Below are 9,907 nucleotides of genomic sequence, written 5' to 3' on the forward strand. Positions count from 1 at the left end.
AAGGCGCCGAAACGGCGCCTTGGAGTTTGCCTGCGGCCACACTAAGCCGAAAGCGCCCGCTCTCGTCAGATCGCGGAAGCTAAGCGGCTTCAGGCCTGGTTAGTAGCTGCATGGGAGACCGGCTGTGAACCCCAGGTGCTGCAGGTGTTTTTTTGGGTTTGAGGCCCAATGGCTATGAGCACGCGTGGGAAGCCTCACCTTCAAGGCGCCGAAACGGAGCCTTGGAGTTTGCCTGCGGCCACACTAAGCCGAAAGCGCCCGCTCTCGTCAGATCGCGGAAGCTAAGCGGCTTCAGGCCTGGTTAGTAGCTGCATGGGAGACTGGCTGTGAACCCCAGGTGCTGCAGGCGTTTTTTTGGGTTTGAGGCCCAATGGCTATGAGCACGCGTGGGAAGCCTCACCTTCAAGGCGCCGAAACGGCGCCTTGGAGTTTGCCTGCGGCCACACTAAGCCGAAAGCGCCCGCTCTCGTCAGATTGCGGAAGCTAAGTGGCTTCAGGCCTGGTTAGTAGCTGCATGGGAGACCGGCTGTGAACCCCAGGTGCTGCAGGCGTTTTTTTGGGTTTGAGGCCCAATGGCTATGAGCACGCGTGGGAAGCCTCACCTTCAAGGCGCCGAAACGGAGCCTTAGAGTTTGCCTGTGGCCACACTAAGCCGAAAGCGCCCGCTCTCGTCAGATCGCGGAAGCTAAGCGGCTTCAGGCCTGGTTAGTAGCTGCATGGGAGACCGGCTGTGAACCCCAGGTGCTGCAGGGGTTTTTTTGGGTTTGAGGCCCAATGGCTATGAGCACGCGTGGGAAGCCTCACCTTCAAGGCGCCGAAACGGCGCCTTGGAGTTTGCCTGCGGCCACACTAAGCCGAAAGCGCCCGCTCTCGTCAGATCGCAGAAGCTAAGCGGCTTCAGGCCTGGTTAGTAGCTGCATGGGAGACCGGCTGTGAACCCCAGGTGCTGCAGGCGTTTTTTTTGGGTTTGAGGCCCAATGGCTATGAGCACGCGTGGGAAGCCTCACCTTCAAGGCGCCGAAACGGAGCCTTGGAGTTTGCCTGCGGCCACACTAAGCCGAAAGCGCCCGCTCTCGTCAGATCGCGGAAGCTAAGCGGCTTCAGGCCTGGTTAGTAGCTGCATGGGAGACCGGCTGTGAACCCCAGGTGCTGCAGGTGTTTTTTTGGGTTTGAGGCCCAATGGCTATGAGCACGCGTGGGAAGCCTCACCTTCAAGGCGCCGAAATGGCGCCTTGGAGTTTGCCTGTGGCCACACTAAGCCGAAAGCGCCCGCTCTCGTCAGATCGCGGAAGCTAAGCGGCTTCAGGCCTGGTTAGTAGCTGCATGGGAGACCGGCTGTGAACCCCAGGTGCTGCAGGCGTTTTTTTGGGTTTGAGGCCCAATGGCTATGAGCACGCGTGGGAAGCCCCACCTTCAAGGCGCCGAAACGGAGCCTTGGAGTTTGCCTGCGGCCACACTAAGCCGAAAGCGCCCGCTCTCGTCAGATCGCGGAAGCTAAGCGGCTTCAGGCCTGGTTAGTAGCTGCATGGGAGACCGGCTGTGAACCCCAGGTGCTGCAGGCGTTTTTTTGGGTTTGAGGCCCAATGGCTATGAGCACGCGTGGGAAGCCTCACCTTCAAGGCGCCGAAACGGAGCCTTGGAGTTTGCCTGCGGCCACACTAAGCCGAAAGCGCCCGCTCTCGTCAGATCGCGGAAGCTAAGCGGCTTCAGGCCTGGTTAGTAGCTGCATGGGAGACCGGCTGTGAACCCCAGGTGCTGCAGGCGTTTTTTTGGGTTTGAGGCCCAATGGCTATGAGCACGCGTGGGAAGCCTCACCTTCAAGGCGCCGAAACGGCGCCTTGGAGTTTGCCTGCGGCCACACTAAGCCGAAAGCGCCCGCTCTCGTCAGATCGCGGAAGCTAAGCGGCTTCAGGCCTGGTTAGTAGCTGCATGGGAGACCGGCTGTGAACCCCAGGTGCTGCAGGCGTTTTTTTGGGTTTGAGGCCCAATGGCTATGAGCACGCGTGGGAAGCCTCACCTTCAAGGCGCCGAAACGGAGCCTTGGAGTTTGCCTGCGGCCACACTAAGCCGAAAGCGCCCGCTCTCGTCAGATCGCGGAAGCTAAGCGGCTTCAGGCCTGGTTAGTAGCTGCATGGTAGACCGGCTGTGAACCCCAGGTGCTGCAGGCGTTTTTTTGGGTTTGAGGCCCAATGGCTATGAGCACGCGTGGGAAGCCTCACCTTCAAGGCGCCGAAACGGCGCCTTGGAGTTTGCCTGCGGCCACACTAAGCCGAAAGCGCCCGCTCTCGTCAGATCGCGGAAGCTAAGCGGCTTCAGGCCTGGTTAGTAGCTGCATGGGAGACCGGCTGTGAACCCCAGGTGCTGCAGGCGTTTTTTTGGGTTTGAGGCCCAATGGCTATGAGCACGCGTGGGAAGCCTCACCTTCAAGGCGCCGAAACGGAGCCTTGGAGTTTGCCTGCGGCCACACTAAGCCGAAAGCGCCCGCTCTCGTCAGATCGCGGAAGCTAAGCGGCTTCAGGCCTGGTTAGTAGCTGCATGGGAGACCGGCTGTGAACCCCAGGTGCTGCAGGCGTTTTTTTGGGTTTGAGGCCCAATGGCTATGAGCACGCGTGGGAAGCCTCACCTTCAAGGCGCCGAAACGGAGCCTTGGAGTTTGCCTGCGGCCACACTAAGCCGAAAGCGCCCGCTCTCGTCAGATCGCGGAAGCTAAGCGGCTTCAGGCCTGGTTAGTAGCTGCATGGGAGACTGGCTGTGAACCCCAGGTGCTGCAGGCGTTTTTTTGGGTTTGAGGCCCAATGGCTATGAGCACGCGTGGGAAGCCTCACCTTCAAGGCGCCGGAACGGCGCCTTGGAGTTTGCCTGCGGCCACACTAAGCCGAAAGCGCCCGCTCTCGTCAGATCGCGGAAGCTAAGCGGCTTCAGGCCTGGTTAGTAGCTGCATGGGAGACCGGCTGTGAACCCCAGGTGCTGCAGGCGTTTTTTTGGGTTTGAGGCCCAATGGCTATGAGCACGCGTGGGAAGCCTCACCTTCAAGGCGCCGAAACGGAGCCTTGGAGTTTGCCTGCGGCCACACTAAGCCGAAAGCGCCCGCTCTCGTCAGATCGCGGAAGCTAAGCGGCTTCAGGCCTGGTTAGTAGCTGCATGGGAGACCGGCTGTGAACCCCAGGTGCTGCAGGCGTTTTTTTGGGTTTGAGGCCCAATGGCTATGAGCACGCGTGGGAAGCCTCACCTTCAAGGCGCCGAAACGGCGCCTTGGAGTTTGCCTGCGGCCACACTAAGCCGAAAGCGCCCGCTCTCGTCAGATCGCGGAAGCTAAGCGGCTTCAGGCCTGGTTAGTAGCTGCATGGGAGACCGGCTGTGAACCCCAGGTGCTGCAGGCGTTTTTTTGGGTTTGAGGCCCAATGGCTATGAGCACGCGTGGGAAGCCTCACCTTCAAGGCGCCGAAACGGAGTCTTGGAGTTTGCCTGCGGCCACACTAAGCCGAAAGCGCCCGCTCTCGTCAGATCGCGGAAGCTAAGCGGCTTCAGGCCTGGTTAGTAGCTGCATGGGAGACCGGCTGTGAACCCCAGGTGCTGCAGGCGTTTTTTTGGGTTTGAGGCCCAATGGCTATGAGCACGCGTGGGAAGCCTCACCTTCAAGGCGCCGAAACGGCGCCTTGGAGTTTGCATGCGGCCACACTAAGCCGAAAGCGCCCGCTCTCGTCAGATCGCGGAAGCTAAGCGGCTTCAGGCCTGGTTAGTAGCTGCATGGGAGACCGGCTGTGAACCCCAGGTGCTGCAGGCGTTTTTTTGGGTTTGAGGCCCAATGGCTATGAGCACGCGTGGGAAGCCTCACCTTCAAGGCGCCGAAACGGCGCCTTGGAGTTTGCCTGCGGCCACACTAAGCCGAAAGCGCCCGCTCTCGTCAGATCGCGGAAGCTAAGCGGCTTCAGGCCTGGTTAGTAGCTGCATGGGAGACCGGCTGTGAACCCCAGGTGCTGCAGGCGTTTTTTTGGGTTTGAGGCCCAATGGCTATGAGCACGCGTGGGAAGCCTCACCTTCAAGGCGCCGAAACGGAGCCTTGGAGTTTGCCTGCGGCCACACTAAGCCGAAAGCGCCCGCTCTCGTCAGATCGCGGAAGCTAAGCGGCTTCAGGCCTGGTTAGTAGCTGCATGGTAGACCGGCTGTGAACCCCAGGTGCTGCAGGCGTTTTTTTGGGTTTGAGGCCCAATGGCTATGAGCACGCGTGGGAAGCCTCACCTTCAAGGCGCCGAAACGGCGCCTTGGAGTTTGCCTGCGGCCACACTAAGCCGAAAGCGCCCGCTCTCGTCAGATCGCGGAAGCTAAGCGGCTTCAGGCCTGGTTAGTAGCTGCATGGGAGACCGGCTGTGAACCCCAGGTGCTGCAGGCGTTTTTTTGGGTTTGAGGCCCAATGGCTATGAGCACGCGTGGGAAGCCTCACCTTCAAGGCGCCGAAACGGAGCCTTGGAGTTTGCCTGCGGCCACACTAAGCCGAAAGCGCCCGCTCTCGTCAGATCGCGGAAGCTAAGCGGCTTCAGGCCTGGTTAGTAGCTGCATGGGAGACCGGCTGTGAACCCCAGGTGCTGCAGGCGTTTTTTTGGGTTTGAGGCCCAATGGCTATGAGCACGCGTGGGAAGCCTCACCTTCAAGGCGCCGAAACGGAGCCTTGGAGTTTGCCTGCGGCCACACTAAGCCGAAAGCGCCCGCTCTCGTCAGATCGCGGAAGCTAAGCGGCTTCAGGCCTGGTTAGTAGCTGCATGGGAGACTGGCTGTGAACCCCAGGTGCTGCAGGCGTTTTTTTGGGTTTGAGGCCCAATGGCTATGAGCACGCGTGGGAAGCCTCACCTTCAAGGCGCCGGAACGGCGCCTTGGAGTTTGCCTGCGGCCACACTAAGCCGAAAGCGCCCGCTCTCGTCAGATCGCGGAAGCTAAGCGGCTTCAGGCCTGGTTAGTAGCTGCATGGGAGACCGGCTGTGAACCCCAGGTGCTGCAGGCGTTTTTTTTGGGTTTGAGGCCCAATGGCTATGAGCACGCGTGGGAAGCCTCACCTTCAAGGCGCCGAAACGGAGCCTTGGAGTTTGCCTGCGGCCACACTAAGCCGAAAGCGCCCGCTCTCGTCAGATCGCGGAAGCTAAGCGGCTTCAGGCCTGGTTAGTAGCTGCATGGGAGACCGGCTGTGAACCCCAGGTGCTGCAGGCGTTTTTTTGGGTTTGAGGCCCAATGGCTATGAGCACGCGTGGGAAGCCTCACCTTCAAGGCGCCGAAACGGCGCCTTGGAGTTTGCCTGCGGCCACACTAAGCCGAAAGCGCCCGCTCTCGTCAGATCGCGGAAGCTAAGCGGCTTCAGGCCTGGTTAGTAGCTGCATGGGAGACCGGCTGTGAACCCCAGGTGCTGCAGGCGTTTTTTTGGGTTTGAGGCCCAATGGCTATGAGCACGCGTGGGAAGCCTCACCTTCAAGGCGCCGAAACGGAGTCTTGGAGTTTGCCTGCGGCCACGCTAAGCCGAAAGCGCCCGCTCTCGTCAGATCGCGGAAGCTAAGCGGCTTCAGGCCTGGTTAGTAGCTGCATGGGAGACCGGCTGTGAACCCCAGGTGCTGCAGGCGTTTTTTTTGGGTTTGAGGCCCAATGGCTATGAGCACGCGTGGGAAGCCTCACCTTCAAGGCGCCGAAACGGCGCCTTGGAGTTTGCATGCGGCCACACTAAGCCGAAAGCGCCCGCTCTCGTCAGATCGCGGAAGCTAAGCGGCTTCAGGCCTGGTTAGTAGCTGCATGGGAGACCGGCTGTGAACCCCAGGTGCTGCAGGCGTTTTTTTGGGTTTGAGGCCCAATGGCTATGAGCACGCGTGGGAAGCCTCACCTTCAAGGCGCCGAAACGGAGCCTTGGAGTTTGCCTGCGGCCACACTAAGCCGACAGCGCCCGCTCTCGTCAGATCACGGAAGCTAAGCGGCTTCAGGCCTGGTTAGTAGCTGCATGGGAGACCGGCTGTGAACCCCAGGTGCTGCAGGCGTTTTTTTGGGTTTGAGGCCCAATGGCTATGAGCACGCGTGGGAAGCCTCACCTTCAAGGCGCTGAAACGGCGCCTTGGAGTTTGCCTGCGGCCACACTAAGCCGAAAGCGCCCGCTCTCGTCAGATCGCGGAAGCTAAGCGGCTTCAGGCCTGGTTAGTAGCTGCATGGGAGACCGGCTGTGAACCCCAGGTGCTGCAGGCGTTTTTTTGGGTTTGAGGCCCAATGGCTATGAGCACGCGTGGGAAGCCTCACCTTCAAGGCGCCGAAACGGAGCCTTGGCGTTTGCCTGCGGCCACACTAAGCCGAAAGCGCCCGCTCTCGTCAGATCGCGGAAGCTAAGCGGCTTCAGGCCTGGTTAGTAGCTGCATGGGAGACCGGCTGTGAACCCCAGGTGCTGCAGGCGTTTTTTTGGGTTTGAGGCCCAATGGCTATGAGCACGCGTGGGAAGCCTCACCTTCAAGGCGCCGAAACGGAGCCTTGGAGTTTGCCTGCGGCCACACTAAGCCGAAAGCGCCCGCTCTCGTCAGATCGCGGAAGCTAAGCGGCTTCAGGCCTGGTTAGTAGCTGCATGGGAGACCGGCTGTGAACCCCAGGTGCTGCAGGCGTTTTTTTGGGTTTGAGGCCCAATGGCTATGAGCACGCGTGGGAAGCCTCACCTTCAAGGCGCCGGAACGGCGCCTTGGAGTTTGCCTGCGGCCACACTAAGCCGAAAGCGCCCGCTCTCGTCAGATCGCGGAAGCTAAGCGGCTTCAGGCCTGGTTAGTAGCTGCATGGGAGACCGGCTGTGAACCCCAGGTGCTGCAGGCGTTTTTTTGGGTTTGAGGCCCAATGGCTATGAGCACGCGTGGGAAGCCTCACCTTCAAGGCGCCGAAACGGAGCCTTGGAGTTTGCCTGCGGCCACACTAAGCCGAAAGCGCCCGCTCTCGTCAGATCGCGGAAGCTAAGCGGCTTCAGGCCTGGTTAGTAGCTGCATGGGAGACCGGCTGTGAACCCCAGGTGCTGCAGGCGTTTTTTTTGGGTTTGAGGCCCAATGGCTATGAGCACGCGTGGGAAGCCTCACCTTCAAGGCGCCGAAACGGAGCCTTGGAGTTTGCCTGCGGCCACACTAAGCCGAAAGCGCCCGCTCTCGTCAGATCGCGGAAGCTAAGCGGCTTCAGGCCTGGTTAGTAGCTGCATGGGAGACCGGCTGTGAACCCCAGGTGCTGCAGGCGTTTTTTTGGGTTTGAGGCCCAATGGCTATGAGCACGCGTGGGAAGCCTCACCTTCAAGGCGCCGAAACGGAGCCTTGGAGTTTGCCTGCGGCCACACTAAGCCGAAAGCGCCCGCTCTCGTCAGATCGCGGAAGCTAAGTGGCTTCAGGCCTGGTTAGTAGCTGCATGGGAGACCGGCTGTGAACCCCAGGTGCTGCAGGCGTTTTTTTGGGTTTGAGGCCCAATGGCTATGAGCACGCGTGGGAAGCCTCACCTTCAAGGCGCCGAAACGGAGCCTTGGAGTTTGCCTGCGGCCACACTAAGCCGAAAGCGCCCGCTCTCGTCAGATCGCGGAAGCTAAGCGGCTTCAGGCCTGGTTAGTAGCTGCATGGGAGACCGGCTGTGAACCCCAGGTGCTGCAGGTGTTTTTTTGGGTTTGAGGCCCAATGGCTATGAGCACGCGTGGGAAGCCTCACCTTCAAGGCGCCGAAACGGAGCCTTGGAGTTTGCCTGCGGCCACACTAAGCCGAAAGTGCCCGCTCTCGTCAGATCGCGGAAGCTAAGCGGCTTCAGGCCTGGTTAGTAGCTGCATGGGAGACCGGCTGTGAACCCCAGGTGCTGCAGGCGTTTTTTTTGGGTTTGAGGCCCAATGGCTATGAGCACGCGTGGGAAGCCTCACCTTCAAGGCGCCGAAACGGAGCCTTGGAGTTTGCCTGCGGCCACACTAAGCCGAAAGCGCCCGGGGGCGTGACCAAGATGGCGGAGTGAACAGACGTGCCTCCCGAGTCTCCGCTGTAGAATACTGCTATATTATCCTGGATAGCTCTAACCACTCTTTACACACGACACCCTGCTCGAGTGAGACCCAGCGGACACTTCTGTATGTCACCGGGAAAGAAAAAAAAGGAGTCCGGAGACCCCGTGGCTATAACAGCAACCCCACGCCCGGCGCCTGCTACTAAGAAGCGCAGCAAAGCAATACAAACTATGGCGCCGGAGGTCGAGGATGGTTATCCCTCCCTCCTAGAGGTCCTGGCCAAGCTGGATGAGAAGCTCTCTGCCAAAATTGACCAGGTCCACTCAGATACGGGCCTAATACGGCAGGACCTGGTCCAGATCCGGGGCCGCCTGACGGAGGTGGAGGTGAGAGTCGAGGCCACGGAAACGGCCACAGCCTCAAATAAGGCCGACGTCCAATCTCTCCTGAAAAGAGTCCGTACACTGGAGACTAGAGCAGAGGACTCGGAGAACAGGTGCCGCCGCAACAATCTCCGGATCGTGGGACTGCCGGAGGGCGCTGAAGGGGAGGACACCACGACCTTCACTGAGGCCCTGCTTAGGAAACTGCTCCCAGAGGCGGATTTCTCTCGGCAGTTTGTGGTCGAGCGCGCCCATCGCATACCAGCTAAACGGCTCCCACTCGGTGCAAGGCCGAGGCCTTTCATCTTCCGCCTACTCAATTTCCGAGATCGGGATTTGGTCCTGAGAGAGGCTCGCCGGGTCGGAGACCTTGAATATGAAAATACGACCCTCCTTATCTTCCCCGACTTCACCGCCGAGACTCAACGCCTCCGAAAGTCTTTCGAAGCTGTCCGGAAAACCTTAAGAGATAAAGAAATAAAATATGCCACAATCTTCCCGGCAAAGCTGCGGGTGGAACATGGAGGGACCGTCCACCTCTTCTCTACCCCAAAAGAGGTCGCTGATTGGGTGGAAACCTTACCAAGATAGGTACTGTTTTCGTTTACCTACCTGTTATACGTTAATCCGCCGGGTTGCGGACTCTGACTAGACGGGCCTGCACCCCTTGTTTTGGCCTGAGCTGCCGCTCTGAGAGGAGGCTTAGGGAATATTTACAATATCCTGTTGGAACATTTCCTTATAGGACCCTGAGATTTTCCACCTGTTTATCTTCATCTTTTACTTCTCCTGGCCCCTCTCGTTTTCTCCTTCCCAAATAACAATTGCTGGTAGACTCTGCCTATGATCACCCTGAGGTGTTGTACCAGACACCCGCTTCTACTTCTACTAGGCCCCATTTCTAAGATGGCGGACATATCTCTATGGCACCCTGGGCTAGCCGGGGCCTGGATCCTGCACTGCGAAAGATTAGGTAGCAGGGGTATCCGAGTCTTTTACCTGACTCGGTCAAAGCACACTGACCCCTCTGTACTGGACTGGTGTCCCACAGCGTTTCCCTATTAAGTATCGCTTATCTGCTTTGAGCTATCTGTTTTAGTTAATGCACAGGTTAATGTCTACAGTGTCGGAGACAGAAGACCAAGATTTTTGTCATGCAACTGGTTGTATGGGGTTACGGGTATAAAGTATTCTCATTGTTTGGGGGGAATACAGGGTGGGTGTTTAAGGGGTTACTTCGGTGCATTGTGTCGTTCAATTTTATTCTGCCACGGGGGTCCACCCCCTCTATGAATACATCTCTCCAAATATATATTAATGGCTGACACCCAGCGGCTTTCTATCCTTACGTGGAACGTTCGAGGCCTTAACAACAAAGTCAAACGTTCTCTTATCTTTAATTATTTGAAGCAACACAAACCTCATGTGTGCCTGCTTCAAGAGACGCATCTCCAGGGCAGTCGAGTCCTCACAGCTAAAAAGCCTTGGGTTGCAGCACATTATCATGCAACCTACTCTACATATTCTAGAGGGGTCTGCATACTAATCAACAAAAGCCTGGTATTTG

The 9,907-nt window shown here is 58.6% G+C and overlaps 21 non-coding genes and 18 pseudogenes across 21 annotated transcripts; all 39 read left to right on the top strand.

Moving 5' to 3' along the window:
* Positions 1-28: 28 nt before the first annotated feature.
* On the top strand, positions 29-147 carry LOC137557371 (5S ribosomal RNA; annotated as a pseudogene).
* An 83-nt stretch (positions 148-230) lies between these two features.
* On the top strand, positions 231-349 carry LOC137558387 (5S ribosomal RNA; annotated as a pseudogene).
* Positions 350-432: 83 nt separating this feature from the next.
* Positions 433-551, top strand: LOC137548734 (5S ribosomal RNA; annotated as a pseudogene).
* Positions 552-634: 83 nt separating this feature from the next.
* On the top strand, positions 635-753 carry LOC137548217 (5S ribosomal RNA; annotated as a pseudogene).
* An 83-nt stretch (positions 754-836) lies between these two features.
* On the top strand, positions 837-955 carry LOC137559520 (5S ribosomal RNA; annotated as a pseudogene).
* Positions 956-1,039: 84 nt separating this feature from the next.
* Positions 1,040-1,158, top strand: LOC137557372 (5S ribosomal RNA; annotated as a pseudogene).
* Positions 1,159-1,241: 83 nt separating this feature from the next.
* Positions 1,242-1,360, top strand: LOC137556972 (5S ribosomal RNA; annotated as a pseudogene).
* An 83-nt stretch (positions 1,361-1,443) lies between these two features.
* LOC137555435 (5S ribosomal RNA) lies at positions 1,444-1,562 on the top strand. The gene has a single exon (XR_011028119.1). It is a non-coding gene; the product is annotated as a 5S ribosomal RNA (ribosomal RNA).
* An 83-nt stretch (positions 1,563-1,645) lies between these two features.
* LOC137555436 (5S ribosomal RNA) lies at positions 1,646-1,764 on the top strand. The gene has a single exon (XR_011028120.1). It is a non-coding gene; the product is annotated as a 5S ribosomal RNA (ribosomal RNA).
* Positions 1,765-1,847: 83 nt separating this feature from the next.
* LOC137555438 (5S ribosomal RNA) lies at positions 1,848-1,966 on the top strand. Its single transcript, XR_011028122.1, has one exon. It is a non-coding gene; the product is annotated as a 5S ribosomal RNA (ribosomal RNA).
* Positions 1,967-2,049: 83 nt separating this feature from the next.
* Positions 2,050-2,168, top strand: LOC137558312 (5S ribosomal RNA; annotated as a pseudogene).
* An 83-nt stretch (positions 2,169-2,251) lies between these two features.
* On the top strand, positions 2,252-2,370 carry LOC137555439 (5S ribosomal RNA). Its single transcript, XR_011028123.1, has one exon. It is a non-coding gene; the product is annotated as a 5S ribosomal RNA (ribosomal RNA).
* Positions 2,371-2,453: 83 nt separating this feature from the next.
* LOC137555440 (5S ribosomal RNA) lies at positions 2,454-2,572 on the top strand. Its single transcript, XR_011028124.1, has one exon. It is a non-coding gene; the product is annotated as a 5S ribosomal RNA (ribosomal RNA).
* An 83-nt stretch (positions 2,573-2,655) lies between these two features.
* Positions 2,656-2,774, top strand: LOC137558388 (5S ribosomal RNA; annotated as a pseudogene).
* An 83-nt stretch (positions 2,775-2,857) lies between these two features.
* Positions 2,858-2,976, top strand: LOC137555441 (5S ribosomal RNA). Its single transcript, XR_011028125.1, has one exon. It is a non-coding gene; the product is annotated as a 5S ribosomal RNA (ribosomal RNA).
* Positions 2,977-3,059: 83 nt separating this feature from the next.
* Positions 3,060-3,178, top strand: LOC137555442 (5S ribosomal RNA). Its single transcript, XR_011028126.1, has one exon. It is a non-coding gene; the product is annotated as a 5S ribosomal RNA (ribosomal RNA).
* Positions 3,179-3,261: 83 nt separating this feature from the next.
* LOC137555443 (5S ribosomal RNA) lies at positions 3,262-3,380 on the top strand. The gene has a single exon (XR_011028127.1). It is a non-coding gene; the product is annotated as a 5S ribosomal RNA (ribosomal RNA).
* An 83-nt stretch (positions 3,381-3,463) lies between these two features.
* Positions 3,464-3,582, top strand: LOC137555444 (5S ribosomal RNA). The gene has a single exon (XR_011028128.1). It is a non-coding gene; the product is annotated as a 5S ribosomal RNA (ribosomal RNA).
* Positions 3,583-3,665: 83 nt separating this feature from the next.
* Positions 3,666-3,784, top strand: LOC137558582 (5S ribosomal RNA; annotated as a pseudogene).
* Positions 3,785-3,867: 83 nt separating this feature from the next.
* On the top strand, positions 3,868-3,986 carry LOC137555445 (5S ribosomal RNA). Its single transcript, XR_011028129.1, has one exon. It is a non-coding gene; the product is annotated as a 5S ribosomal RNA (ribosomal RNA).
* Positions 3,987-4,069: 83 nt separating this feature from the next.
* Positions 4,070-4,188, top strand: LOC137558313 (5S ribosomal RNA; annotated as a pseudogene).
* Positions 4,189-4,271: 83 nt separating this feature from the next.
* On the top strand, positions 4,272-4,390 carry LOC137555446 (5S ribosomal RNA). Its single transcript, XR_011028130.1, has one exon. It is a non-coding gene; the product is annotated as a 5S ribosomal RNA (ribosomal RNA).
* Positions 4,391-4,473: 83 nt separating this feature from the next.
* LOC137555447 (5S ribosomal RNA) lies at positions 4,474-4,592 on the top strand. The gene has a single exon (XR_011028131.1). It is a non-coding gene; the product is annotated as a 5S ribosomal RNA (ribosomal RNA).
* Positions 4,593-4,675: 83 nt separating this feature from the next.
* Positions 4,676-4,794, top strand: LOC137558389 (5S ribosomal RNA; annotated as a pseudogene).
* An 83-nt stretch (positions 4,795-4,877) lies between these two features.
* LOC137555449 (5S ribosomal RNA) lies at positions 4,878-4,996 on the top strand. The gene has a single exon (XR_011028133.1). It is a non-coding gene; the product is annotated as a 5S ribosomal RNA (ribosomal RNA).
* Positions 4,997-5,080: 84 nt separating this feature from the next.
* On the top strand, positions 5,081-5,199 carry LOC137555450 (5S ribosomal RNA). Its single transcript, XR_011028134.1, has one exon. It is a non-coding gene; the product is annotated as a 5S ribosomal RNA (ribosomal RNA).
* Positions 5,200-5,282: 83 nt separating this feature from the next.
* LOC137555451 (5S ribosomal RNA) lies at positions 5,283-5,401 on the top strand. Its single transcript, XR_011028135.1, has one exon. It is a non-coding gene; the product is annotated as a 5S ribosomal RNA (ribosomal RNA).
* An 83-nt stretch (positions 5,402-5,484) lies between these two features.
* On the top strand, positions 5,485-5,603 carry LOC137557736 (5S ribosomal RNA; annotated as a pseudogene).
* Positions 5,604-5,687: 84 nt separating this feature from the next.
* Positions 5,688-5,806, top strand: LOC137558583 (5S ribosomal RNA; annotated as a pseudogene).
* An 83-nt stretch (positions 5,807-5,889) lies between these two features.
* Positions 5,890-6,008, top strand: LOC137548450 (5S ribosomal RNA; annotated as a pseudogene).
* An 83-nt stretch (positions 6,009-6,091) lies between these two features.
* On the top strand, positions 6,092-6,210 carry LOC137555452 (5S ribosomal RNA). The gene has a single exon (XR_011028136.1). It is a non-coding gene; the product is annotated as a 5S ribosomal RNA (ribosomal RNA).
* An 83-nt stretch (positions 6,211-6,293) lies between these two features.
* Positions 6,294-6,412, top strand: LOC137555453 (5S ribosomal RNA). Its single transcript, XR_011028137.1, has one exon. It is a non-coding gene; the product is annotated as a 5S ribosomal RNA (ribosomal RNA).
* Positions 6,413-6,495: 83 nt separating this feature from the next.
* Positions 6,496-6,614, top strand: LOC137555455 (5S ribosomal RNA). The gene has a single exon (XR_011028139.1). It is a non-coding gene; the product is annotated as a 5S ribosomal RNA (ribosomal RNA).
* An 83-nt stretch (positions 6,615-6,697) lies between these two features.
* LOC137555456 (5S ribosomal RNA) lies at positions 6,698-6,816 on the top strand. Its single transcript, XR_011028140.1, has one exon. It is a non-coding gene; the product is annotated as a 5S ribosomal RNA (ribosomal RNA).
* Positions 6,817-6,899: 83 nt separating this feature from the next.
* On the top strand, positions 6,900-7,018 carry LOC137555457 (5S ribosomal RNA). Its single transcript, XR_011028141.1, has one exon. It is a non-coding gene; the product is annotated as a 5S ribosomal RNA (ribosomal RNA).
* Positions 7,019-7,102: 84 nt separating this feature from the next.
* Positions 7,103-7,221, top strand: LOC137555458 (5S ribosomal RNA). Its single transcript, XR_011028142.1, has one exon. It is a non-coding gene; the product is annotated as a 5S ribosomal RNA (ribosomal RNA).
* An 83-nt stretch (positions 7,222-7,304) lies between these two features.
* Positions 7,305-7,423, top strand: LOC137558070 (5S ribosomal RNA; annotated as a pseudogene).
* An 83-nt stretch (positions 7,424-7,506) lies between these two features.
* On the top strand, positions 7,507-7,625 carry LOC137557374 (5S ribosomal RNA; annotated as a pseudogene).
* An 83-nt stretch (positions 7,626-7,708) lies between these two features.
* LOC137557546 (5S ribosomal RNA) lies at positions 7,709-7,827 on the top strand (annotated as a pseudogene).
* The last annotated feature ends 2,080 nt before the right edge of the window (positions 7,828-9,907 follow it).

The sequence above is a fragment of the Hyperolius riggenbachi genome, chromosome 2 (genome assembly GCF_040937935.1).
Source record: "Hyperolius riggenbachi isolate aHypRig1 chromosome 2, aHypRig1.pri, whole genome shotgun sequence".
NCBI classification, from domain to species: domain Eukaryota; kingdom Metazoa; phylum Chordata; class Amphibia; order Anura; family Hyperoliidae; genus Hyperolius; species Hyperolius riggenbachi.